The 26,436-nt window shown below is 41.8% G+C and overlaps 1 protein-coding gene across 3 annotated transcripts in view; it reads left to right on the top strand.

Annotated features, from left to right (window-relative positions):
• The window catches only part of TSPAN4 (tetraspanin 4), a 405,419-nt gene that overhangs the window by 109,362 nt on the left and 269,621 nt on the right, over positions 1-26,436 (top strand). For all 3 annotated transcript variants that reach the window (XM_008639353.2, XM_017741869.1, XM_017741868.1), the window contains one exon: positions 25,518-25,598. The gene's annotated coding sequence lies outside the window, so the exon portion shown is untranslated. The remainder of the gene's footprint in view (positions 1-25,517; positions 25,599-26,436) is intronic.

The following is a 26,436-nucleotide window of genomic DNA, read 5'->3' as shown; positions in this document are numbered from 1 at the left end:
AAGGAAAATATTCTTACTGTCTTGAAATCTTTTAGCGTACCTTTTGTCTTATTTTAGGTTGCTTTATTTCAGATTATCTAATTTACTCTCCAGAAATGAACAGGGAAGCACTTGCATGCCAAAAGTCAGCCTATCAGGTGGGTTGGTGGTGCCTCTGTTAAAACATATTTAAGAAAGGGCAAACAACATCATACAGGCAGAGGAGGAGGGGAGAAAAAAAAGTGAGAAAGAGCAGAGGGAGCACCAATGTCAGGGAAGGAGTTGGTGCTCCATGCGAGACAGGTATTACTTGCAGCCTGTGGATGACTCATACGAGCTGAGGGATGTTCCCCTGGTATCAATGCAGACTGTGTGGGATGAAGGGACTGAGGGCAACCTTGCTGAGAAGGACTTGGTGGATGAAAACCTGAATATGACCCAGCAATGTGCACTTGCAGCCCAGGAAGACAATCCTGTCCTGGGCTGCATCAAAACAAGTGTGGCCAGATGAGGGAGGTGATTTTGGCCCTCTACTCTTCTCTTATGAGACACCACCTGGAGTTCTGCATCCAGGTCTGGGGTCCTCAGTCCAGGAGAGACATGGACCTGTTGAAATGGGTCCAGAGAAGGGACACAAAAATGGTCTGAGGGCACTATATCTGTGAGGACAGGCTGAGAGAGTTTGGGCTGTCCAGCCTGGAGAAGAGAAGGCTCTGGGGAGACCTTACTGCTGCCTTTCAATGCCTAAAGGGCTTATAAAAAGATGGGGGTAGACTATTTAGTAGGACCTGTTATGATTACAGGAGTATTAGTATTTTTTTATTATTACTATTATTATTGCAGGATTACATTACCCGAATAGGATGGGGCAAATGGTTTTAAACTGAAAGAAGATAGATGCAGACTAGATACAAGGAAAAGGCTTTTTTGTGATGAGGGTGGTAAAACATTGGAAGAAGTTGCCCAGAGAGATGGTGGATGCCCACCACTCTGGGCAATTTCTGGAAACATGCAATCAGGGTCTGGTTGAACAGGGCTAGTTGAAGATGTCCTTGCTCATTGCAGGATGTTGGGCTAGATGATCTTTTAAGTCCCCTTCTCACCCAAATCATTCTATGATTCTATGACCATAGCCCCCAACCCCTATGCTGCTTGGGGTGGGGGGTGGAGTCTTGAGAAAAGCAGTGAAGTTGAGCCTGGGAGAGGGAAGAGGAAAGGAGGTATTTTAATGTTTGTGGTTTTGTTTCTCTTTACCTGCATCTGTTTTACTTGGCAATAAGTAATTTTCATCAGGTCATGTCTGTTTTGCCTGCTTTGCCTGCAACAGTAATTGATAAGCAATCTTCCTGTCTATATCTCAACCCACAAGCTTTCTCATTCCTATTCTTACTAATTTCTCCATATCCTGCTGAGAGGAGAGAGTGAGTGAGAGCCTGGCAGGGCGTTTAGTTCTTAGCCAAGGCTAACCCAGCACAGCGAGCAGGAGGTTTAAAGTCAAACTAAGCAGACCTTGCACTTGAACAGTGCTGTGCACTGCAGCTGTGAGCTGCAGCTGAGCTGCCTCATTTAAATGACCAATGCAGCAGCTTAAGGCTCAGTGCTGGCTTCACATCTCCACCTGCTTGGGTGTCCAGCATCCTAAGAGGGTTTTTAATGAAAGCAGCCTGCTTCTTCAGCCTTCTCCTCCTCACCACTGATACAAAGTACTTCGACAATGTCTGAATCTGCTCAGCTTTCCTTACGGTATTCTACCCTGTATGTGCAGACATTGCATTTCTTGCAGGGGTCTTGTGCTGGATGCAGAGGGAAGACTTGTGGTCTTTTTCACTTGCAATTAGGACGAAGGAGCTTTCTGGCTTAGTTGCAGTCAGAAGGGATGCATCTCTCAACCAGATATTTTGGTAGGATGTTGTCTTTGATATGAAGGGAGTAGAAGCTGCCCTTGGTTACTTGGAGACAGGAGTTGGGTTCCATAAAATGTTGCTGATCTCAAGAGGTCAAACTAAATCATGAGGTTTCTTAAAAAAAAAAAAGAAAAATTCTCAGAAGACTATATATCTTGAATTTAATATCTCTTTTGACCTTTATGCTGTGTTGCAGGAGTGGGAGGTCCACAATGTAGTTGTGAGGGCACATACAAATGCATTCACCTTCATACACTTTCCTGTGTGCTGAGACACTGACTCCTCCATTGTTCCTCTTTCACAGCTAAAGTAATCACCACCCACGTTCCTCATGAGTTTTTCCTCTACAGGCTTTGCATTTTTTGTCCTGTATGGCTCTTTGGTATGCAGAATAAAAAATAATGCTGGAGGAAAACGGAGAAGATTACAGAAGCTGAAGAACAAGAAATGACAGAGCTTGAATGTGGTGGGCACAGCTTTGTCTTAAGATGGAGGAAAATACCTTTGCAAGTCCCTGGTGGAGAAAAAAAATCTCCAAATCAGATGGTTAGGGAGCATTTTGCCTCAGGGTCCTACATAGAACTCTGCTTAAATTAGCAGACCTAAAAATAATAGAGCTGGAGGAGCTGCTCACTTTACATCAAGGACTCTTGCAATGTCCTGCAAGTGCTAAATGCTGTGATCAGTGAATTTTTTGTGAGAGCTGGCAATGCTGTTACATCATCACATGAATCATGTTCTCTGTACTTCCTACTGTGCCTGCCAGCTATGGCCCTGCAGGCAGGAGAAAGTAGCCATGTACATGATCCACATCCAAATGGGCATTTTTTTCTTGGTGAATTATATTGATTTTGCAAATATGCACTCAACGCAGTGTGCTAATTCTGGAAATGTTTATTTGGCTGTGTCCTTGTTGCTAAAGCTTACAGTATGGATTGTGCTATGAATTGGGTGACTTTTGATTTTGTTTGTAAGCTATACATTAGGGTCATTGTAGGCTGGGTCTTTATTTTCTGGATGTTTCTCTGTTTTCTCAATGACAAAGTACTGGTTTATTTGCTATACTGCATTCACTCCCCAAACATCAGCTCCCTGACTCAGACTCATGAATGGCTTCTAAGTTTGGATGCCCAATGGCTGAGATGCCCATGACTGGCAGCATGGCATGTCTGGTCGTTCCTTAGTTGTCAGCAGTTTCATGGATGCTGAACTCTGCTGAACTGACTTGAAGTGACCAGACAATTGCAAGCACCCCAAGTGTATGAACATTTGCTTGCCAAGTATTGCAGGTGCTTTTGCAAGCCCTAAACACCTAGCATATATATTTGTTTTGTGAATACTGAGATTAAAAGAAAAACCAAACCCAGCAAAAACTAAGATTTGTAGCTGGTTAAAAAAGAGAAAGAATATAGCTGTTCAGATAACCAAGTGTAATCAGCAATCTCATTTACTGGGGTTAATTTTGTCTGTAGCAGCATTCGTGCCATTGGCAAAGTGACAGTCCTGTCACAAGAAACAATTACTACTGAGTTCTCATCTGGGTGTGGATGGGAACTGAGAGTTACCAGTTATGTGAGAGCAGGAAGGGCAGGAGCAGTCTCAAACCCAGCGTTTAGGGGTCCTCATGCTCTTCTGGAGTGGCTGCTGTGCTTTTTAATGCTGCAGGATTGGCACATCGTGAAGAACGTTGAGGTCATTTGTGTGTTTGTGATTCTTTATTTGGTTTGGAATTTTAAAATTCCTTAATGCTTTCAAAACATAAAGAGCTATATAAATTGTTGAGTAGCACTGAAATTGAACTGAGTGTTCTAATGTGTTTGGGAAGGAAACCTAAAGTCACCCAGTAGATGTACATACTCTGCTGCAGCCCTGAGTGCTGGATCCCATCATGGCAGGGCTCAGTCCATCAAAGTGGCATTCATCTCATCTATCTCCAGCTGTCTGAAATTAAAGCATCTAGGCCAGAAAGTGCTTCACTCCAGCTATTTCATATGCCTTTTTTAGGGTGGATAAGTCATGCTCAGTTGAAGTGTGTCTGCTCTGGCTGCAGGGGACATAGAGAACTAGTTTGGATGCTGTGTCTGAGTTCAGCCCTGGAGCAGCCCCACAGTCCAGGAGAGCTCACAGCCTCATGGTGTCATTTAAGACAGCAGTTGTGTTGATAAAGTTTCCACTCAGAACAGCACTTGGGAACCGCCTTCTTTTCCCCCTGACTGGCATGTTTTCCTGGAATGAGGCCTCCAGCTCTTACCAGATGTCCCCTTCTGGCTCCAGCTGTGTCAGCTAGGATGTCACTCCCCGTCAGTGCTTTTCAGAGCTGGTGACGATCCCACAGAGATCTGACAGCAGGGCAGTCTGCGGGAGGCTGAATCTATCAGTTTATTGTAAACAGTTTGCAGCTTTTGGGTTGATCTGTCCTGATGGGTTTTACCCAAAGCAGACCCGGCAGTGCTTGCACAAGTACTCCCACCAGCAGAGTGACAGCAGCAACCACTGGACAATAACTCAGTGGCACTACAGTGTGTAAAGGGGATGTCTTTCTGCAGTTTCAACAGAGGAGACAGGGAGTCTCAGCCTGTGTTCCATCCCCCAGACTGTGCTGTCCTCTAGCTTGTGGCTCATCTAAAGCCTGCAGTGATGTTCAAGCGCTCCTGTCTCTCAGCTGTGCGTGTGTGGTAGAGTTTTGACCTTGATAGTTCTGCCAAGCTGAGTAAGGTGAACCATGGGGAAATGTGGTGTGCTTTGGGGGCAGGTGTAATGGATACCAAGGAGCACTTCCAGCACTGAGGAGTACTGTGTCTCTCAGAGGCAGTGAGCACATATAGATAGCAAAAAGTTGGTTGTCCCAGGGGGATTTGTGAGAACAAGCTACGAGTTTGCTATAGGTGTTAGCAGATTATTTCTGTGCTTGCACATATTCCTGCAGAGCCATTTTGTTGTCTCAGGCTTTACAGTCACAGATGTGGTGAGGCTATAAACATGGTAATCTCACTCCTGCTTAATTCAGAATTTGGGCTCTTCCTCACTCCATTACATCTCACATTTAACTTTATTTTGAAAAGTTTTAGTCATAGGAACGGTGTTGGGGACAGAAATGGTACATTTAGTTCTGCTGAATGGATAGGGTATTAGATTGACAGTCTCTGTCAGTGTTTAATTGCAGATTAATGGGATGTAATATGTCATTATGGCAGCTCAGTAGCACAAGCTTCAGAGCTGCACGCAAAGTCCAGGCTTTCATTTCTTGTTAGATGAGGCTACTCTGACCTGCCTTGCACAATTTCCTCTCTGTCCTCTTGTGGCAGAGAATAGGAATATTTACAGTTCAGGTACTTAATGACCCCAGGAATATGATGCAAGACCAAAGGTGTAATTGAAAGGGTATGAAAAGATGGGGAAGAACTGATACAATACAGGAATGACATAATTCCAACAATATGCTACAAGAAATGAAATATCTATGGAAAGCTTTATGCTGTGAAATGTGCAGCTTTCTGCACAACATCTGCCAGCAGATACAAAGGTATTATTTGTGTCCAAAATGAATAGATCTGCTGAGCTTTACTAACCAGACCATGAATTCAAGGGAGGGACTATATTCATGGGCTGGAAAATGAGGGCATTCCATAAATGGGTTATTGAAGTAACATTCCCAGTTATTGCCTAGTTGAGCTTCTACTGGCCAGTACTTTAATACTTCATGTCTTGCTGCAGATGCCTTATGCTGACCAGGTTGATTTGAAGCTATTCTTACTGAGGACCACCTTGAGACATTTACTTACCTAAAAAGTACTTTACACTATGAGCAGCCCTCCTTATGTCTGCAGAAAAAAATAATGCTGTTTGGGAATGGAATAGATTGTGTTTTGGCCCTAGGGAAGGAGCTGAATAGGGAATCAAACACGTGTTAGAAAGGGCTTAATCACTTTAAGATGTAATACATTTCCTTCAATTTGTCTTTCCTTGTAAGACAGCCTGTCAGTGTTGCTGTGCAGGTACCAGGCACCTCCTCAAAAGTCACTTATTCTTGAACTCCACAACTGACAGTCCTGCTTGTGCAGTGTGGAGTGTTACAAGGGAGAATGGATCCCTTTTTTTTTTTTTTTTGGTGGGGTAGGGAAAAAGTTCCTGTATAGCAATGGGCAGAGGCGGTCTTTATGTCTTCCTGTCTGACTGGAGTCACAAGGAGGAAATGTTAACCATCCCAGAATTAAAGAAATAGCTTGGAAACCTCTGTGGCAAACACAGGACTGCTTCTTATGTGACAGATTTCAAGGCAGCAGTTGTAGTGCTGGTTAAAGGAGAAGAGGGAGCCCTCAGATGAGGGGTTTCAGATGTGTGTGACAGATCTGCTGGGAATTTTATCTTGTGCTGTATAAAGTGTGGCTACCACCTTGTTTGCTTGTGATGCACCATTTGTTTATGCTCCTGATGCTAGCATTTTACTTATTTAAAGATTTTGCATGTCCAAGTTGTTCTCTGCCTCTGTAAAAGTGGGAACTGGCAGAGCTTAGCAAAACTTTACTCGGAGGATAGCCAGTCTGTTATTGAAACTGCTGACCCAGATGGGCCAGGGATGCTTCTGTATAGAAACAATTTCTCTTAATAATCTGATGTAGTTTGGCCTTGACTGTTCTTGTATGTGAGAGTGGTTTGGGCTTGTGAAGTGCTCTGTTGTTCCTGTGCAAAGAACAACCCTACCATGCCCAAACCTCTGTGTCAGAGTAGCAGCCCAGGCAGAGCATCGCTGGAGCTACTATTGCTCCCAATTCCTTACAGATAAGTGAGGATGCAGCAGCAAAGTTTGGGCACTGGGGGTAGCCAGGCTCTTCCTCCTCCCCCTGTTGGCCTGTGTGTCTGAGTCACATCTGGGGAGAGAATCATGAGCAAGTCATCAGGGCTGAATGCAGTGCCACCGTCTGGGAGCAGAGGTGCACCCTGCAGGGTCCAGGTGTGTTCCTTTGGAAAGGAGGTGGCAGTGCACAGCCACCTGGCAAAGGTTGCTGCCTCGCTGGCCCAGGGACAGAGCAGTGTGAGTGAGCACTTCCTTATCTCCTCCAGGCACAATGAGGTTGCCTAGCTCAGGACAGTGATTTGTGTTGTTTTATACTAGCACTGATAATTTATTATTCCTAAGTGTAAGTATCCAGTTTTGACAAAAATGAGCTCTTCAGGCAACACTGTGGGGAACACCCAGGAAGGAGTTGCGGTGAGTAGCTGGAAAGTGTGAAACTCTTTTAAAGGTAGAGGGGGATCTAGGAAAAAAAGTCTATGATGGCCTCAGATTCATAACCCTCTGCCCTTTGCTCAGGGCTTGTTTGACAGCAATGGGTGAACTAAATATTACTGCACTTATAGTTTGCAGAAAAAAAAAAAAAGAATTCTTAGACATAATAAATATATGTGGCTAATACCACAGAATGACCAGGCTACTTCAGAAGAGTGGTAAGATCCTAATAATGCCTTTGTTTAAAAGGACTGAGACTCACTGTCTCACGTCTAGAACTGAGGAAAGTATTTATCATTAGTACCATGCTGCCAGATTTAGTAGTGTGAAAATAATGCAAACAGTCATCTGTAATGCAAATGTTGACATCTGATTAATAGAGAAAATAACACAAGCAATTAATCCACAAGGGAGCAGATCATTATGAATGTAAATTAGATCATCAAAGGGTAAGCCACACAGAAATAAAACTACCCCAAAACATGATTAATTATTGAAATTCCAGTTAAAAAGCGTCTTTAACAATAGAGTCCTTGGAAGTCATGTCATGTGTTTCATCAAGATTCTGGACGGGGTTATTTTACAATCCCCAAATTGATTAGCTTCATTATAAATATGATGGGGACATCTATTCCACCCAAGACAGCATTCTGTTTTAGTGACAGAGCACACCCTGAGCACTAAACTGACTCATTTCTGATTTGCGTACACCCAATTTTTGCTATAGTACATAGTTTGCTTGGGTAATTCAGGAGATACCTGCTTGCACTTCTTTTCAGGGATGAGCATAGCCTTTACATAAATATTTGCACCTGCATATGATGACTCCAAGATAAAATGTTAGAGGAAAGGCTGTTTTTCTGGTCAGGTCATTGAGATTTGTCAAAAATTAGTTTCTCTGCTTGCCTCTCAGAAAAATTTTCAGGTGACCTTGGGCAGATCACTTAATCTTGATGTGCTTTGTTCTCTACCTTGGTTTTGAATGTTTCAGCTTAATGATGTATAACATGAAGTTATTTAAACGGTCTCCATGTCAAGTAATGCTAGGAATCTACCCTTGTAAAGTCCTGGTCACTTTTTAAAAGCTCAATTAAAGATGTTATTCTTTTCTAGCAAAGTAGGGCTTGCTGCTCTTCAATTGCTGTTAAATGTTCAAGTGACTTCTACTTTGAAGATACACAGTATTTTAGCACTGTTTGTAACATTATAGTCTAGGATTGTAATCTGCACCTTTGCTAAGGTTAAATTTTCAATTTTCTTATTATTAGAGCCCTACTTAGGAACTTGGCAGTTTTCCCCCCTTTCTATTCAAGCTAGACCCAAGTGTTTTACCACAGCAGTTTAAGTGGTTATTGCATGGCATCCTGGTGGTGTGCTGAACGCCCTGCAGAGCTGGCCTTGTGAAACACCTTGCTCCTTATGCAAGGCCAGTTGGAGCTTAGATACTGAAATTGGCCAGATAGAAACTTTCTCACACAGTTTTGAGTTTAGAAAACAGGCATCTTATTGCAGAACGTTATCACTCAGAGAATCCTTCCTCTAATTAATTGAGTGTCCCAAGTGTTGGGTAAGCAGAGATTTTATCATGCACGGTGATTGCATATTCAGTAGCTATCCCTTTTTTTTGGATATATATATAGATTATTTTATTTTACATAGTCACACTCCTTATCAGAAGTCCTCATATGGTTCTTTGGTGTCTTCTTGACTTCTGTTCTGTCAGCCTCATCTACTTCCCTTTATTTGATAGGAGTAGAATGTTATTCTGTTCTACTGTCCTTATCAGGTCCCCCCTTTTCTTGCGACTAAGTTTCTTATGGGAACTAGTGTAGTAATATCTATATTTCAGCTAATAGCATAAGGCATTACAGTAGCTATAACACTGAATCATCATGCAAACTAAAACACACATAGCAGTTATTATGGTGACAGCTATCAAGAGATGTTTTAACCAAGTCCAGCTGGGTAACCATGCATTAAGTTTGGTCCAGATTCCTTCAGATCCCCAGGAGGCGTCATCTGGAGCTGTAAAAATCTGTGTTTGTCTTCAAAGTTCCTGGATATCTGTAGACACTCTACAGCTTTGATAGCAAAACAAGCATCTTGGTTTGTTTGATTACCTGAGGGGATTTGGCCCTTTTAGTTCTGGAAAAATGTATCCATGATTTTACTCTGCCCAGTTTGAATGCAGTTAAAGTTGTCAGTAGTACTTGGAAAGGTCCCCTCCACGTTGACTGGAGCAGAGACGTTCGCCAGTCTTTCGAGCAGACCCAGTCTCCTGGTTGGAACTCGTGTGCTGGTGTGTCCAATCGCATCAGTCTGGAGATGACCACTGCTTGCTGTAAATCCCATGAAGTTTTAAGAAGAGAAATGAGGTAATTATTCAAGTCGACCCCTCCTTTTAGGTGTGTGTCTCCTGGAATGTGTGGTAAGTGGTAGGGTTGACCATATAGCAACTCATAGAGGCTTATTTTGCTGGTGTCCCATGGCTGAATTCTAACTTGAAGTACAGCAACAGATAAGGCTTGGACCCATGTCATGGAGGTTTCCTGACCAATATTTTACCAAATCGCAATTTGTATGATTCTCTCAGTCTACTTTGCTACTGGCTTGGGGTCTACAAGGAGTATGAAGATCTCATGCTATTCCCAAGGCTTTTCTAACCTCTTGTACCACTTTTGCATTGAAGTGGGAACCACTGGCTGATGACATTCCCAAAGGTACCCTGAATCTAGGTATTACCTGATGCAACAGTATTTTAGTCACTTCCTTAGCCTGATTGGTGTGACAGGGGAAGGCTTCTGGCCATCCAGAAAAGTTATCCACCAGAACTAGGAGGTGTTAATACCCCCCTTTTCTGGGTAATTCAGTGAAATTAATCTGCCAGTATTCACCCAGAACATTTCCAAATTTCATGGCTCCTAGCACTAGTTTTTAACTGTGGTAGGGTTGTTTCTTTTACAGACTGTACATTGTTGTATTCTTGCCTGTACAATCTGAGCCATTTTAAACCCAATTATAGATTTTTGCAAATGTTTCAAAAGTTTTTCAGTACTCCTCTGAGTGCCTTTATGTTCACAATCCACTATTTCACTCAAGATTGGTTCTGGGACCACTACTTGCCTGGTTGGAGTAACTGCCCAGCTTTGTGGATCAAATTTTGCTTCTCAGGTTTCAATTAATTGACAGTCCCTAGCACTATACTCTGTTTTTTTCTACTGGGAGAGGTATTTCTGGCAGGGGTATTAAAGATATGTTTTCAAACATGCCTTTTTCTGCAGCCTCTTTGGCAGCCTTATCAGCTAAACAATTCCCCAATTCCAGTTTGGTCTTACCTGCTTGATGTGCACTGTAGTGCGTAATAGCAACTTCTGCTGGTTTCTGGATAATTTTGAGTAAGTCCAAGATTTGCTTTCCACCTTTGATCAATGTGCCTTTAGATGTCAAAAGGTCTCTTTCTTGCCAGATGGCCCTGCATGCATGCACCACTCCGAAAGTGTATTTTGAATCAGTCTAAATGTTAACTCATTTTCCTGTACTCACTTCCAAAGCTCAAGTGAGTGCAATTACACATTGGAGGGGAGCGCCCCTGATTCAGTTACCTCATGGTGTGTCGTCACTGCATATCCAGATAGTCATTTTCCATTTTGGACAAAGCTGCTCCCATCAGTAAACAACTCTCAATCAGGACTTTCCAAGGGTCTGTCTTGTAAGTCAGGTCTGCTGGAATATGCTTCCTCTATAGTTTGTAAGCAAACAAAGCAAAGCATAGTCATGCTCTGGGGTTCCTTCTACTTGTTGGGCAGATAAGAACACATCAGGATTAATGATAGAAGTTGTTTTGATTGTCACATTGTCCCGCTCCAGCAAGACCACCTGGTACTTTAGCATCTGGCTGGGAGAGAGCCAGTAGCCCCCTTTTTGCTTGAGTACCAACTGCACCATGTGTGGTACAAAAATGACAATGCTTTGTCCCAAAGTCAGTTTTCACGCTTCCTGGATCAGGATAACAGTAGCTGCTACTGCCCTCAGACAACTAGACCAGCCTTGGCTGACATTTAGTTGCTCTGAAAAGTAGGCTACAGCCCTCCTCTTCTCCCCAGGGAACTGCGACAGTACTCCCAGTGCTATGTTTTGTCTTTCATAGATAAATAGTTCAAACAGGCACATGGGGTCTGGGAGCCCCAAAGCAGGGCCTGCATAAGGGCTTGCTTAAGTTGTAAAAAGGCAGCCCATGAATCATCAGTCCAGACTATAAAGTCCTTCTCAGCTGTCTTCAACAGCTCATACAATGGCTTTACTAGCAGCCCATAACTGCTGAGCCACAGGAGACACCATCCCACCATCCCAAGAAATGTACATAATTTTCTTACCATTCGTGGCAGTGGGAGTTGGCAAATTGCTTCTTTTCATTCCTGTCCCAGCCTCCTTTGTCCTTGGAGAATTTCAAATCCCAGGCAGGTTACTGTGGTCTGGAACATTTGTGCTTTGTCTTTGGATCCTCTGTATCCACTTAGTCCCAGAAAATTCAACAATGCCACAGTCTGATCCCAGCGTTGCAGTTTAGTTTCAGTAGCTGTCAGAATGTCTTCTGCATACTGTAACAAGACTTCAATAGGGTTCTGATTTTCCTGTTCCTCCAGTTCTTTTTCCCATTGATTTCCAGATATGGTGGAGCTAATTTTAAACCCCTGTGGTAGAGCCATCCGAGTCAGTTGACGACTTCTCTCTCTGTTTGGATTTTCCCATTCAAAAGCAAATAGCTCTTGACTCTCAGTACTCAAAGGGATACAGAAAAAGGCATCTTTCAAATCTGATACCATAAACCATTTAAATTTTTCACTCAAGGTTGTTAGTAAGGTATAAGGATTTGCTGCTACTGGGTGTGTATTTTCTACTATCTTTTTTATGGCACTAAGGTCCTGTACCAGCTGGTAAGCCTTTCCTTCAGTTTACATTCTTAACTGGCAAAATAGGGGTATTAAATCTGGATTCACATTCCTTCAATAGGCCATATTTTATAAATTTTTCCACAAGGGGTAATAACCCCTTATGACTTTCTATTTTCAAAAGGTATTGCTTTTGCCTTACTGGTCCTGCTCCAGATTTCAATTTAGTTCTTACAGGCTCTGCTTTTTTGGATCTCCTGGGTACCTCTCCAGCCGAGACTATCAGAATCACTGCATCCTCAAGTGATACTGGCAGATGGATCCCATTTTGGATACTGTAATGCAAAAATAGAGGCTTCCACATAATTAGGTTCTGGAATAATAACCTGTATTTTGCCATTATTAAATTTAATCTCAGCATTTAGTTTTTCCAATAAATCTCTCCCAAGGAGAGGCTTTGGTGAATTGGGTGGATGCAAAAACTGGTGAGTCATCCACTGTTTTCCTAATTTAAAATGAATGGGCTTGAAAAATGGCCGAGTTTTGCGATTCCCCGTTGCACCAACAATTGTTACAGAAACATTACTCAAGTTTCCTCTGACTGTATTTAGCACTAAGTAACTAGCTCCTGTATCTACAAAAAATTCTACCTTCCCATTTACCTTCTTCTTCCCCAGCTTAGCTGTAACCAGAGGTTCTGCTGGGGCAGAATCCTCTGGTCCCCCTCAGTCATCATCAGTGACAGCCACGGGAGGGGAGCTCATGTGTTGCAACTGCAAACAATCCCTTTCCCAATGCCTGTCTTTCTTACAGTATGCACATTGATTAATACCAAGTCTCCTGGGGGGGTTTGAGGTAGGTTGTCTGCATCCTTGTCCCCTTCCTTTCCCCGGGGGCACCATTCCTCTGGAAATTCCTTCATTAACTCCAACTACTTTTTGTTTAGTTATTTCTTGCTGGCTTTCTCTATTCTGATAAACTCCCCAAGCAACATCTAACAGTTTCCCTAAATCATACTGGTCTTGTCCCTGAGCCTGTTGTAATTTCCTTCTAATATCATCTGAGGATTGCCCCACAAATATGGGGGCTAATTGAGTTTTTCCTTCCTCTGTTTCAGGATCAAGATTAGTATATTTTCGAGCTGTTTCTTTCAGGCGATTTAAAAATTCGGTAGGTGATTCCTTACCATCCTGCTTAATTTCAAATAATTTTGACATATGGATAACCTTTGGTATGGCATTTCTAATTCCATATAGTATCCATTGTTGGTATCTATTTAATCTCTCTCTAAACATGGGCACATTAGGGTCCCACTTTGGATTCACAGTGGGAAAATTAATGTCCAAGGTACCTGACAAGTTACCTGTCAAAATTTGTTCTTCCACAAACCTCCTACTGGTTTTAACAACCATCTCTCTTTCTGTACTGTCAAACAGCATTTCTAACATAGTATCTATATCCTTCCAGTCAGGATCCTGGATTTTTATCATCATTTCAAATGCTTTTGCCATTTTGTCTGCGTCATCTCGGTAGGTGCCAGCAATCAACTTCCAATTATTAAGGTCCATTATTGAAAATGGAACTTTTACTGTAATTGGACCATCCATACCGACTGCCTCATGGAAGGCAGCTGCTCTCACATCTCTGTGTTCAGCTCTAGTTCTCTCTGCAGTTGGACTAAAACCCTCTGCTCCTTGATACATCCTCTCTGTCTCTTCTGTCTTCTCCTCTGCTCTTTGATACATCCTCCCTGGCCTCTCTGTCTTCTCTTCTAGACCTGCTAAATCCACGTCTTTACATGTTAGTTCCCTCATAATATCAGTCTCAGCAGCCTGATTTTCTGTTCCCCCGTCCAGCCTGCAGTTAGGACTGACCATAACATCTAAATCATTCTTCATACTGGGGAGATGTTTAGAACAAGTTTGTCCTGTGCTGCACATAGAACAACAATGTTTTAACCATTTTCCTTGATTGTCCTTTTCAAGAGCCAGCACAAAAGGGTCTGAGGTGGCTGGATTCAAGCCACAATCTTTCTGCCATTCCGGATGATTCCGTAAAGTGAAAAACATATCAGCATACATAATCTCATCCCATTTCTGTTCCTGTCTTAAAAACAACATTAACTTTAACAGTGTATTATAATTCAAGGTTCCATTTTGTGGCCACTTTTCTCCAGAGTCTAGTTTGTACAACGGCCACCGCTGATTACAACACTTAATTAAATTCTCCCTGGTTGCTGTTCCCCCAGGGGGACCCCCAATCTTTTTCCAATGTTGCAAAATGCAACCAAGTGGGGATTTTTTCAAAATGCCCCTTTTAGATTGTCCACTACCCATCTCTGAGTACTAGACCCAAAATCATACAATACAGATACAGACACAAATGCAAATGCAAAACAATTATGAATCGATAAAACCAGTCAAATACTGAATTCTGGAGTATCAAATAACCCACCCAGTGCACTGGAAGAGCTACACGTCTTATATGGGCAGAATTCCCAAAGGAATGCCTTATTATCAAATAGGATCTTACCCGTGTCCCAGACTGGTCCGGGGATCTGTGGTCTTCTCCAGGAAAGTCCCGGTGCTGGTGTGAAGATCCAGAGATCCCTCGGATCCGTGGGAGATCAGGCAGAGTGTTCCACTGGGAGTTGCCAAAAATGATACCGAAATCGGCCCGACAGAAACTTTCTAACACAGTTTTGAGTGTTAGAAAGCAGGCATTCCTCACTGCAGCAGCGCTGGTCACTCGGAGGCTCGAGTGCACCGAGCGTCGGGGAAGCAGAGCTTTTATCGTACACACTGATTACACATTCATTAGCTCTCCCCGCTTACTTGATGTGTCGGCATTACTTTATTCTACATAGTCACACCTCTTATCAGAAGTCCCTATATGGTTCTTTGGGGTCTGTCTTCAGTGTCTGGTGTCCTTTTTAGGAGGTTGCCCCTCGACCCCCACTTTTGAGTAACCACAATATCATTGTTTTGCATAACTTTTACTGTGTTAGCCTTGCAGAGCTGAACTGGCATCCTGCTTGTGTTTTGCATGACTTTTGTTTTGTCGGCCTTATCTAGTTCTCCAAGGCTACCTTGTTCCCTTTATTTGATAAGAGTAAACTGTTGTTCTGTTCTGCTGTCCTTATCATTTTGATATCTGTTGCTGGAATGAGTATTTGAAAGAGTGTTTTTGAAAAATGTGAGAAGTATCTCTGGTGCTGGCAAGCAGGCCTGTGAGCAGTCAGGGAAGTACTTGTAGCAGGAAAGAGCTGACAGTAAACTTTTGTATACTGGACAGGTTGACAAGAATGTTGAAGCTGAAATAGAACCTGAACAACTTTGTCTTGCTGTTCAGTTTCTTTTTTTCTATTTGAGGAAACAAGATTTTCTAAATATTGCATTGTGAATAAATATTATCTAGGACATGCTGTATCTTTCCTCACTTTCTCTTGTCATAGGGAACAGAACCCCAGTCTAGGTTAGCCTCTGGGTCAGAAAGTGGCTCAGAACAAGTTTCGTGTACTGCTCTCCTTAGGCTTTTATATGCTGCTTCATCTGTCCACATTTTTCTGTAACCTTCTGTATATTCTACCTAGCAGAGAATCACAAGTCCTGGCTATGTCAGAAAATCACATTGTCACCTCTCTTGAGCTTCAGTTTTGCTTTGGCACCTTACCTTTCAGTTCAGTTTTGCTACCGTTTTTTTTTTTCTCTGCTTTGACGGACAGGAGGTTGAAATCTCTGTAAAAGATGGGCCTCCTCAGAGCCTCTTGGCTGTTAACCAACACTGAGTCTTGACTGGTTCCATACAGAAATTGGTATCTCAACCCTTTTGAAATTGTTTGAAATTGTTATCCAAAAAGTTTTCCTTCACTACGAGCCACAGCCAGTAGTTTTTATTGCTACTGAATATTATTTTCAGCTCTGGCAGACTTAGCTTTTGCAAGTAGCACTAGAGTGCTGACGCTTGTGATGCAAATTTTTGTAGCTGAGAAGGCCACCTGATGGTAAATGTTTCTGCTTCTTCCTTCAGTCGAATGGCTTTGAGGCATTTCTTACAGGAACTTGGTTGGAATATTGTATTAGGTACCTTTGTGCTTTTGAGGCTCCAGCAGCTAGATTTAAATGCTGTAGAACATATACAGAAAACCCAGGAAATGAGAAACAAATACCTGCCAGGAAAAAGCACTTTTGCATTTCTATACTGTCATTATATCTTAAACCCCAACTCTTCTGGTCTCATTCCTGTGTACAGCTCTCCTGTACAGAAAAAAAACTTGGCTTTGACTACCCTTTCATTTTGTGCTCCTGAGCCTCTGGTAGTACCAGCAAGTCACTTCTGTAAGCATCCAAGTTTGTACAGCAGCCTTTTTAGCCTCTTGTGGAAAGTGTCCCACCTGGTCCTCTTCAGCCTGAGGAAGGATGAGTGTAGTGCCTTGCCCTGAGGACCTGGGAATAAATGGTAGAAAATGTATTTTCCTGAGTTCCCTTAGGGCTGTACAGAGAACCCTGGAGGGAGAAAGGCAGCTGAGAAGAAATTAATGTTGGTAAATGGTATTAAAAGCTAGCAGACAGGGAGACAGATGAATGCAAGATACATAGGGCTGTTAAGTGAGGGAGACTGTGAACCCAGTTTATACCAGTGGCATGAGGAATGAAACAGGAAAGGTGGCACTCAGTAGGTTCCCTTGGCTCCTCATAAATTTTGAATTGCCTTCCCTTTTTTTAGCATCATGTAAAATGAAATGCTGGGATCATTAGAAGATGTGCTGGTGAAGGTGATAGGAAGTGAGAAGAAATTTCCTTATTCTGGCCTTCATTTCTCTGATTGTCAGTGATTTGTTAGTCAATTATCTGGGGGTTGGATATATCTGCAGTTTGTTAAAGTGTTATGCTCCAGTAGATTGTTGTTCAACTTATCTTGCCTCCATCTTTAGAACCACAGTTGGCATGACAATATTTTGGGCTCATTCCAATGAAGAAAAGGATTTTAATTTTTCAGCACCCTCTGTGCAGAATGGCGCTTAGGCTTCATAGATTTCTGTATTTTTAGTGGGAATGTAAAGAAGCTGCTGTTTAAAACAAACATGTGGAGGCCTGCTAATTCCTGGAAATCTTTTCAATTAAGGGGAAGAGGAGAAAAGGAAGGAGAGGCAGCCCTTTGGTATTGGGCTGGGACTTTGGTGTGTGGTGAAAAATGATCAAGTGCTGCCAGAGAGTGAACACTCAGTGCTAAGGAAAAGTTACCCGTGAGGTGTGAGCAGCTGCTTTGCAGAGCAAGAAGCATGAATTGGTCTTTTAAACTTTGTCAGTCCCTTCTCACTTCATCCTCAGCTGATTTGCAGCCCTCTTAAAAATGAGGTCTAGGTATATTTGCCATTGATTTCTCAAGTCACTCGGGAGGCCTGTAGCTATGTGTGCTATGATCCATCCTTGTGGGAGGGTGGTAGGAGCATCAGCATCACATGTGGATTTGTTCTACTCGTAAATAGGTTAAGGCTGTGTCTTGTGATCTGGGTATAAATTCTTTGGAGGTCAGCAGAGGATTTTGATAAATATCTTGACCTTTCCATGGGGACCTTCACGTTTGAAGTACATTTTTACATTTTTTTTGACCAGTCCTGTGCAGTCCCTAAGAGTGGCCATTCTTTTTCCTGGCAATCTGAATTCCAGCCAGATAAAGTCTCAGCTCTTCATTGTTGTCTCTGTCCTTCACATGAGGTAGCTGTTTTTCAAGAGGGTGTTTTAAATTGTCTGTCTCCATAAACTTCCCAGGCATAGTTGTCTTTATAAAGTGGGAGAAAAGTACATTTAGAGGCATTAATTAAGATAATTCCCAAACAAAATTCATTAACTTCAGTGAAGCATCCTTAGGCAAGTACCTGATGTGTCTTAAGTTCAAGAAAGACATGTAGGCCAGCCTTCTTCCACCTGTCTTTTGTGTAATGCCATCTAGTTGTTTACTTATTAAAGTGCTGTATATGCATGAGCACTCAGCTCTCAGTGAAGTGAGGTTCTCATCCTGTCCCTTACAATGCACATATTAGTAGCAGTCACATATTATTGTTGGTGGGAGAGATGGGGAATAATTTATTGATTTCTAAATAAGTTAAACTCATTTAATGGAAGGGTAGGTGTTTCAAAGCTGTATTTGTCAACCCGCTTAGTTTCATTCCTCTGGCATCACAGCTTTTTGAAAACAAAAGCCGTGTACCATCTAGAGGGTTTTCTGTTCAACTTTGAATCAACTTTGAATCAGGTGCTGTGCAATTCAGCAGGTAATTGGTCTGTGTGCAACCCAAAATGTTTCAACAGGAGTACGTTCATGACCACCAGTTTGTACTAACTAAATAATTGCTTCAATTAAGCTGAATGTAATTAATGCAAATCAGATAATAGAGAAAGGTAAGTGGGCAATTTAACTGCTGTGGGTTTGTTGCAGAAATTTCAATGATTTACTTTGTGGCAAAGAAGAAAGCATTGGAAAATACTGCCACAGAACAGCTCGAGTGAAAAGGGATCATCTTGCAGTATGCATGGCTGCATGTTAGACTTGTGCTGAAAGCTTTTTGTACTTGTCTAAGGTTGTATGACAGCTTATAGTTAGAGCTGGGATGGAGGAGGCTTTTTTTCTTTTCCCCTCTCCCTCAAGGAGCTTTTAAGGCTTAGAAAACTTGAATATACTGACAAGGTTGTGTCATTACCTGAAGTGGCCCAGCAGTGTCCATGGCCCAAAGGGCAGTGATCCAGAGCTTGGAGATGAGGCAGGTCTAAGATCAGGCTGGAATGTTGAGTTCGGGTCAGTGAAGGTAGAGGGCCAGGCACAAGTTTGTGAGAACAAGGCAAGGCCCAAGAGCTTGAGCTTCATTGCAGCTCCATAGCAAATAAAGGAGTTATTCCTGAGATGAATATCTCACTTACCAGAGCTTTGGTTGTTCTTGGCAGGGATTTTTTTTCCCTCTTTCTTTTTTTTTTTTTTTTAAACACCTGAAATTCCAGCCCGAAACTGGAAAAAACTTTATGAAAGCCAGGCAAATAACAAAATCTTCTTTACTTGAATTTACCTCAGTGATTGTGAGTGTTGTGTGTCTTCACAGGAAAGAACGTGTTCATCTCTGGCATGGTACTGTACAGCAGTGAAAAATGTGTGTTCAACCATAGGTTGAAATTTTCTGTGTTTTAAATGCTTCTGTCTCGTCCCAGAGCAAAGAAAGCCCACCTGAAGCAGGCATAGCTGGGACAGGATGAAGTCTTGATCACCAATCTTGCTGAGCAGAGCCCAACCAGAAAGATGTCCCCAGGTACAAGCAGAAAGCATCACAACTCTTCCATTTCAGTGCTGCGTAGCTGAGGAATTCCCTGAAAACTCCTGCTGCCAGCAGCAGTGCAGGCTATTGTGGGACTGACAGTCAGTGAATTCCTGGTAATTTTGTCCTTGCTGCTGCTGTGGTTAGGGATGAACCACAATAGTTTGTTTGTCAGTGGAAGCTAGGGAGGAGGGCAGGTGTGATCCTACACTAATTTCCTCCTTGTTCTCACCTGTTTAACTGTCCCTGTTCTCAGAGGTCTGAAGTCATATCCTGGAGCACAGAATTTACCTTCCTTGTCCTGCTATTTTAAATGTCTTCTAAGAATCAGATAAGATCAAAGCCCCTTAAGTGTGCTTTAGATAAATGGCTTGCTCTTTGTAAGCAAAAGCAAAAGATTGAATTGCCTTGACATTTTATAATCTTTCTGATTTCATATGTTGAAGTTGAAATATATTGCAAAAGGCCCTTGTCATTTTTCTGAAGTCTGCTGGGTCTCTGAGGATGGGAGTGATATCCTCACTTCCTTGCAGGTTTGTTTCTGTATCTGGTCCTGCAGCCTTCAGAAGCCTGATGTAAGGTTTTGTTTTCCTCAGGACTGTGCTGGCTTCTGGACAGTTTAGGCATACTTGTTACTAAATTATATCTGATGAGGAAATATGAGAAGATCAGATGGATTTATTCTCTGGAATACCTCAGCTACGTGAGTTGCTCGAGGGTGAAGCTGGGTGACTTCTTGTCAATCAGTACTGTCCTATTCCCCATGGTAGTGATCTCTGTTTGAGCTGCTGGAATTTATTATTTGGGGAATGAGCTTTCCCAGCCTTGGCTGTAATCTTATTTACTTGTGAATAATCTGTATACAGCATTGACACAAAAAATTTCTGTGCCAAGCTAATACGCAGTGCAAGGGATAACATATTTAGATGTCTGTGTTGGATTTGGGAGGCTGTGGAGCTCATAATTTCTGCCTTTTCTTATCAAATAGTAGATTGCAGCATTCTGCTACCATGCAGCCTGTCAGGAGCAGAGGTATTTCTGTCAAGGGAAAGAAAGAAAGAAAATTCAGTCCTTTTCTCTTTCTGCTCTGGTGCTTCAGGAGATGCAGAGCAGAGAAATGTGGTCCCTGAGGATCTCTGCAAATAGTGAGATGAGGATATATAGAGAAGGCAAAAATCAGCTACAGGATGGCATACATTGAGAAATTCCAGATTCAATTGACTTTTGATACCCCAGGCTTTAAGCTGCCTTTTGGTAGTAGGCATTATAGATGATGCTGTCTTAAGGCAGCAGACAGCACCATCAGGGCTCTTCCACGGACATGGCAGGGGTGGGGTGGTGTGTTGTTTATGAGCCATCAAATTCTTATGCCAGAATGACTCTTTTGATAGTCACTTTTTCCACATAAATGTCAGAATTAGTGATTCTTTATTGGTGGTAAAGCATTTTGCCAATCTTTTCTCCCTTGAGATGAAAACAATCCAATTAATAATGCTGAAAGGAAATGTTTCAGAAAGAGCTGGTAAATGTACTGATTTTGGGTCCTAGTGAAATAGAGCCTTCAGTGTGCCAGTATTAAAAAAAAAAAGTTTTCTGACAAGCCTTCTTTTGGTAAGGTGTCTCACACATCAGGGGAGATGAAGAGGTAATGACTGTCTGGCTGCTGCGTCAGATGTGTCTGTGTGATGTGATCCTCGTTGCTTAAAAACACACTCTCAGGTGAGACCTACCTGTGAAGGTTATGCTCATTAGAGCTTCTCTCCAGCTGCAAGGGCAAGGACTGTGGCTCACATGGCTGGTGTTCAGGTGTTTTCTAATCTGCATTTGGAGACTTCCCCACTCCTTTCAGTTGCCTGGAGTCCTGGATTCCCATCAGCTGACTTCAGGCCTGCTCTTAATGCCGAATTTCAGCCAGGGCTGAACCTAGTTGCCTGGAGTCCTGGATTCCCATCAGCTGACTCAGGCCTGCTCTTAATCCCGAATTTCAGCCAGGGCTGAACCTTGTGTACCAAGGCAGGGAGGTCTTGAGCTAGAGATGTCTCCCCTCTCAGGACACAGAGTGCCCTGTTAGTTGCACTTAGGGCATGATGAAAATATAATTTATTTAATCTAATCTGTTTAACCTTGGCCATAATGCTACTGCCCTTCAGATTTCTGGTTTGCATTTGTGATACTTCTTTTCTTCCCCCTGGAAACTGAGCTCCCTACAACAATTGGAGTGGCTGCAGAAGAGCAAGGAATTTGCCTTTGTACAAGGCTTTAAAAGTAATTATTTATGATTCTAAGATGATTGGATATGTTTCAGTGTCAGCACTGGGTATGCATTTTTAAGAATGCTATTGAAACTTTCATGCAAAAAATCCACTATATATATTCCTAGGATATTATTTTACTTGATTAAAGAAAGTATTGAATGCAGTGCTATTGAGTACAAACTCTCATTCAATCTATCAAAACATTAACAGCACTTTCCTCCTTCCAGGACAGGCAGAATTTAAACAAACACCAAGCAAGGAAGGTGACAGAAACATTTTTTTGACCTTACATCCCTCTTGCTTTAACTGGGACTAGTTAGGCTGAATACATAATCACAGGCAAAGAAGCTTAATTTTTTGTTAAAGGGAGCTTCTGTAGCAGGAGTTTGCAAAGTCACAGTGTGATTGATGTCAAGTAAGCCTGAAGTTGCACTGGCCTTGAGCTTGTTCTCTGCAATAATGTGAGTTAACCTCAGTGAACAATCAACAGCCGCAGTCTTGGGCTAGCAGAGCTTCTGCATTATGACAACAAAGAGACCTCAAATTTTTTATCATTTGAAAGTTAAATGGAAAAGTTAAAAGAAGAACTCTGCAGTCAATATTTTGATGGGGTCAGTATGGTTTTAGAAATTTTCAACAAAATGGATGCTGACATTGCTTATTATCTAGTTTTCTGGCAGATGTGAGAAAATAAATTCATAAAACAAAAAGAAAAATGAAAACAGAAGGGAAGGGAAAAGGGAAGAAATCTATTTTAGATTTTAATAATTATTTAGAGTCTATTGATTTAATTTAATTTTATAATTAAATTTTAGATTTTAGTAATGTTTCCTATAGATATGTTTCATTAGGTGGACAATAGAGCTTCTCCTCTGCTTCAGGCAAAAGTTCAGAATTTATTTCTGGGCTATGTGCCTGGTCAGTTTTATCTTTATATGTAGATCTCTGTGCTAAAATGCGGAAGGATTTACAGCAAAGGAGTTAAAGTAGTGGTGATCTTTAAAGAGAGTTCACTAGGTCAGTCAAATTCTCTCTCTAAGATTATAAATCCAACTAGATCAAGGGATACAGAAGACATACAAGCACTTTCTTGGCTTGGAAACAAAGCAGAAATATTATAGAAAAGATTCCTCCACCTTTAATTTTACTCAAATTTTTGCTGGTTTTGTTGCTTTTGCCATTTGAAACTGGAACAAATATGGGATTCTGTTTGTTCTAATAAGCTGGAAACAAAAATAAAGACACATTTGTCCCAGTGAGGTCCTTTTTACTACACAGCATTCTCCCTAGACGATCTCCATTCATGCTTCACTTCTATAGTCCTCTCTCTTAAAAGCTGCTGGGAAACAAAGTTTGGATGAATTTTCCCAGTTGTGAATAATCTGTTTCTGTGCTATAGATGCAATTTGGATAAAAGATATTATGAGGGGGAGCAGATTTTGTACCTTGCGTGGCACTTCAGGCTCCATGCCTGACACAGTAATGCTGTTCTAGGCAGCAGAAGTGTTCAGAAGTGGGTAAAGACACACTGATGCAATCAGTAGTTCATAGTTTCCTTCCCCATATAGAATCACTTATTTCCTGAAAGATCTTCTAGTGCTGTACTTGAAATGTTTAATTTCTGCAATAGATATTTTTTCCCTTCTCGGTGCGTCTCCTGTACTGTGTGCTTAAATGGGAAGGAATGGCCTTATTTCTTCTGACTGTCCAACCTAATTAATCTATTTCATTTATTCAGTAATTAGAATAATGCAGGTTTGGTTGTTTTTTTTTTTTTTAACTCATGAAGTAGCAGACAGGAGTGTTGAAGATCTGTGTTTGTTCCTGTGGAGTCTGTCTGGTTGAATTCTCCACTGTCATCCTCTTTATTTGAAACAGGTGTTTGAAGTTGACCCTTTGGATGACTTTGAACCGAAGGCAGGGAAAGCCTACTGGGAAAATAAGCATTAAAGGCCTTGTAGGCCCTTTGAAAGAGTTAAATCTCTCTCTGATCTCACTGGTTTCAGTCAGGCTATTAGGTCTTTAAGTACCTTGTCTTTGAGGATTAATCTGTACTCTTAATTGTCCATTGCTGATGGTTTCTGTCACTTCCAAGTATACTAATTCTGCCTTAATAACTATGGAAGTCATTGCATTGGCATAAAAACGCTTGTTATTCTGCTTAAAACATTCTTCCCTTAAAAGCCTTCCCTTCAAAGCCTTTCGACTAGTCCATAATTGGGGTGATGGGGGGTGAGAAACTTGAGTAGAGCCATTGCACATCATTTCTTCTCCAGTTCTCGGGGCTCCTGGAGCAAGGAAAGTGTCACCATGTCACTTTTTTGCTGCTGGTAGCAAGCTGTTGGAGTGTTGATTCCCAGGCACTTTGCATTAGGAAGGGATCTAATATCTGCACTTGCCAAGTGTCCTGTGGGCTCTGACAAGATTTCATGTGCAGTTGAGAAGCAGTGTACATTTGTATGTGAGTCTTATCATGATGGAAGTGAAGTGCCACAAAGATGAGTAATTGAGAAGGGCTGAGAGGAAGGAGCTGGGACTATTCAACTTCTAGAGGAGAAGACTCAGGGGGAATCTTATCAATACATACAAATAGCTGAAGGGAGGGTACAAAGAAGATTGGAGGGAGGCTCTTTTCAGTGGTGCCCAGTGACAGGAACAGAAGCACAGACTGAAACAGAGGAAGTTCTGTCTGAATATCAGGAAAATACTCTTGCTGTGAGGGTGACTGAGTGCTGGCACAGGCTTCCCAGAGAGGTTGTGCAGCCTTGTGGTTGGAGATCTTTAAAAGCTGTCTGATACAATTCTGGGCAACTGGCTCTGAGTGCCTCTGTGTGAACCAGACAGTTGGATCAGATGTCCTCCAGGGCTCCCTGCCAACTTCAACCAGCCTGAGATTCTGTGAAGTTAAGTTTTAATGCAGGGCATCATGTGGGTAATGACCTGACCTAGGATGGAGGTTTAATTTTCCATCTGCCTTGTCTTGTCCAGTGCTATGTGCAGTTACTTCATTCTTTTGTACAGTGTGGTGCCACTAATTACACCTTTTGCTGTTCTACTGATAGGGGTTTTTTAGTTTTTTTTTTTTTTTTTTTTAAGTTTAGTTTACTAAGTTTAATAAAACCTTTTCAATTTCTGTGTGCATGAGATTTTGTGGAGAGCTCAGCATTCTTTTAAGACTATAAATGAAAAATTAGCTTTTGTGGTTATACAAAAAGTTCAGAAGTATAACTTTCTTAAAATCCAAAATATTATGTCATAAAGAGATTCTAATGCTCTGTGTTTTATGAAAACATTTTGATTTTAGAAAGCTGATTTTTAATTTTTCTTCTAAGGCTCTTGTATTTCTGTTTTTCAAAACTTCCCGCCTCCCCAGAATTGGATTTATACATTATATATTCTGGATGTGTAGGATTTCTGTATATGTCTTTTTTGAGTCTCAAGTCCATGAAATGCTCATATCTGATCCAGCGTTTAATGGGATGAAGTGCTCATATCTGATCCAGTGTTTAATGGCATTCAGATTATGCAAAGAAGCTGATAATGCTGCCCTGTTCTAATGAAGTGCTTGAATATGGGCCTAAGTGGAAACATGCTGTGTGGGATGTTCACAAGTGCCCATGGGAGAAAGGAGCTTAAATCCCATTGAGAGTGAAGAACATGATCCCACCAGCTCAAGAATGTGATGTGTCCCCCTTGCTCTGCTCCTGCTGCCATCGGTGGGTGTTGTCATTCTGACAGCTTCATGAGCCAAGCTGTGGGTTTCACCATCCCTTTACAGTCACACTAATGAAAACTCACACCTTGCCAGGTTTTTCTCTGTTAGGTTTCAGTCCAGTGGTTTTAGCATAGTTAATGAGGGGGGGGGTCTCTTTTGTGCTTCCAAAGGCACAGTTAAGAGTTGTTTTCCTTGTATTTTGTAAAAGACATGTAACTTCTGACCCATGGGCTCTTGTTTTGCAGGTCCCAGTTTGCTGGTTGCAGAGAGGCCACCTTGTCAGCTGGGATCACATCAGGTGCTCTGAGCTCCCATTCCTCCATCAGGTACGTGAATAGTTGTGATCGATTTATTGTTTTGAAATAACATTCTGAGTAGATAATTGCATTTCACCTGTGGGCCTCAGTGAATGGCTTTTTAGAGAGTAGAAATGACAATCTGCAGAAAGTAGTACAATTAATATAATGGATCAGACTGGTACCAAGAGATGTTGCTTACTGCTGATGTGGATTCTGTTTCCTTGTTTCCACTGGGGTGCGGTCCCCTGGAAAGACATTGTACTGAACCCCTTGCATGAGGGGACTGAAGTGGGAATTGAATTATTAGCCCAGGATCCTCTGTTTTTTTTTACTGGCAAAGTAACTTCATATGATGTGACTGTTGTTTACCTGAATACTGAGCACAACTGTATTCTTTCCTACTCAGATCACATTTTTTTTGATTTATGACAAATGCTGATATGAGAATTCACTGTTAAAGAAAAAAATAATTAAAGATAATAAATAAAAACTTACGTACCAAAGTCATGCATGAAATCTGTCAATCTTCATTCTTTCCCCCTAACTTGCATATTTTTTGCACAGCCTATGTATTTTAAATAGGGGAAGAAAACTGGTCCAGTCCTTTCAATCGTGTTACAAAAACAGTGAAGGTGTAGAAGAACACACTGTGGAAAGGAAAGTACAGATAAACAGATTAAAAAAAGAGGTGCTGCAGCACCTGGCAGTGTTTCTGTACCTATATAGTTGATCACCCAGCAACAAATGGCTGAGAGACTGAGATATATTTGGGATAATCTCAGAGAGCGAAGCTCCTGAAGTGGGCAGAAAGGAAGATGATAATGCATTGGTGTTTATGTTCAGTCCCTTCTAAAGCCCTGTAGGG

This window comes from Corvus brachyrhynchos, unplaced genomic scaffold (assembly GCF_000691975.1).
Source record: "Corvus brachyrhynchos isolate BGI_N302 unplaced genomic scaffold, ASM69197v1 scaffold115, whole genome shotgun sequence".
Lineage (NCBI taxonomy): Eukaryota > Metazoa > Chordata > Aves > Passeriformes > Corvidae > Corvus > Corvus brachyrhynchos.
The sequence above is the reverse complement of the archived record's forward strand: the minus strand, read 5'-3'. Positions and strand labels throughout refer to the sequence as shown.